The sequence below is a fragment of the Lactuca serriola genome, chromosome 1, assembly GCF_051521515.1.
Source record: "Lactuca serriola cultivar US96UC23 chromosome 1, Lser_US96UC23_V15, whole genome shotgun sequence".
NCBI lineage: Eukaryota > Viridiplantae > Streptophyta > Magnoliopsida > Asterales > Asteraceae > Lactuca > Lactuca serriola.
The window spans coordinates 204,035,751-204,037,962 of record NC_136408.1 but is presented as its reverse complement, the minus strand read 5'-3'; the positions used below and the strand labels follow the sequence as shown (position 1 = coordinate 204,037,962).

The 2,212-nt window shown below is 43.9% G+C and overlaps 1 non-coding gene across 1 annotated transcript; it reads left to right on the top strand.

Annotated features, from left to right (window-relative positions):
* Window positions 1-1,698: 1,698 nt before the first annotated feature.
* LOC145080809 (small nucleolar RNA R71) lies at window positions 1,699-1,805 on the top strand. Its single transcript, XR_013695392.1, has one exon. It is a non-coding gene; the product is annotated as a small nucleolar RNA R71 (small nucleolar RNA).
* The last annotated feature ends 407 nt before the right edge of the window (window positions 1,806-2,212 follow it).

Here is a 2,212-nt window from a genome sequence, read left to right as displayed (position 1 = left end):
AGTTGTTCTTGAGACTCGGCGAGTCGAGTCGTGGTGGCTCCATGCCAAGTGGAACCCATCGAGTCAGGGGAGTACTCGACGTGTCAAAAGAGAATCCTAGAGAGTTGGTGAATACGTATAGACTCGCCGAGTCGCCCTAGTGCACTGGCCAGTCCGGTCAAAGTTGACCGTTGACCTTTGAACAGAGTTGACCAGTGTTGACTTGATAGGGGTAGTCAACCTTAGTGGTAAAAGTGTTAATTAAGAGATATATGATGTTATAGGAGGATTATAGCTTGGAGGATCGAGCAAGAGTGATTTCCAGGATTCGCGAGTTATCGAGATACACGAGGTGAGTCTTCTCACTATACTTTACCTTGAGTAGGTAATCAGAGTTATGTGTCGGAGTATGTGTATGTTATGTGTATGCTATGTGTTGTACTGCATGATGTCTATGTGATTTCTGCTGTGCATGTTTATAGAGTTGGAACCGGAAGGTTCCCAGAGTTAGAACCTGAGGGTTCATAGAGCTTGGGTGCACGGACCCATAGAGTTATAGCCTCGAGTGGCTAATATATATATTTATGTGGTATTTTGGGGAACTCACTAAGCTTTGTGCTTACAGTGTTAGTGTTGTTGTTTCAGGTACTAACGATGACCGTGGGAAGGCGCCGGCTTGATCTGTACACACGCATGGGATTTTTGATATATATATGATCTTGGGATTTTGTATGATGTGAATTGGGATTTAAACTTAATGTTTTTATGAAAATTAAATGAGAAATGTTTTTATAATTTGCGAAAAATTATTTTGAAATTCACGGTGTTACAGCATGGACTCGTCGAGTCCATTAGAGTGACTCGACGAGTCTGCTCGGGTTTAGCTAGAGCCGACTCTTCTGCCTTTTCTGTATTCAAGTTGGAGATCTTCTGTGCAGGTGTGAAAATTTCTTCATAGCTGGAAGTCACAGCGTTCACATTCTCCACTCTCGGATTATTTTCGGTGTTACTTGGAAGTTGACCTGGTCTTCTCTCATTAACTTGATGTGCAAGTTGTCCTAGCTGCTTCTCAATGTTGAGAATTGATGCCTACTGATTCCTTAGTATATTTCTGGTCTCATGTATTGCAGCATCATGATCATTGTGTCTTTTCTCGGACGCGGCTATAAATCTAGTGAACATTTCTTCTAAATTGGCTTTCTTTTCCATAACCTGTTCTTCCTTTTGATAAAATCCCCTCTCTTTCTGTTTGTATTTCTCCTCCTTAGCCTTCTTGTATTCTTCATACGGGAGCCATTCCTTTTTCGGTTTCCGCCAATTCTCGTCGTATCGATCGCCGCTTGAGTAGAACACTTGATCTTTCTTGTTTTATATTTTCATCCAAGTCACAATCCTTCGTGAGATGAGGCCCTCTACAGTTCTCGCATCCAACTCAAATAGCTTGGATTGTTTGATCCATTTTTGTCATCCTTCTATCTAGACTATCGAGCCTAGCCATCACCGCCACCATGCCATCATTTGCCGAGTTCACTACCCCCCCCCCCCCGACTTACTTCATTTCTTGGATTGTGGTATTCTCTAGAATGCTTAGAGAATTCTTCAATTAACTCCTTGATTACCGGGGGTGCTTTCTTCGTGAGCGGGCCTTGTGAATCGAGCAATTGCCTTGTGGTGACATTGACTCCATCATAGAAGATGGAGACTTCTTGTTGGCTATTGAGGTCATGGTGTGGGCAATTTCTAAGAAGACCTTTGTACCTTTCCCAAGCTTCATAAAGAGACTCCCTGGGTTGTTGCTCGAAGTTGGCAATGGCTTTCTTCAACTTAGCTATTTTGGAAGGCGGGCAAAAGTGGTCTATGAACTCTTCTTTCATCTTAGCCCATGTGGTGACCGATCCGGGAGGAAGTGACTTGAGCCAATCCTTTGCAGCACCCTTGAATGTGACTGGAAGCATGCGAAGTAGCTGGGTCTCGTGTGGCACATTTGGTACATTGAAGTAGTCAGCCACATCATTTACTTCATCCAAGTGCTTGTAGGCGTCTTCGTGGTCTTTTCCATAGAAGGGAATCTCCTTGAGTTGGGCAAGGATATGACCCTTTAGCTCGAAAGTAGTGGTAGCGGGAATTGCGGGTTGCACAAGTCCCAGGCCAGTGTCATCGCACATCCTCTTCTTCCATTCCCCCATGGGGACTTCATCGATGTTAGCCATAGTGATAGCTAAATCCTCTTCAA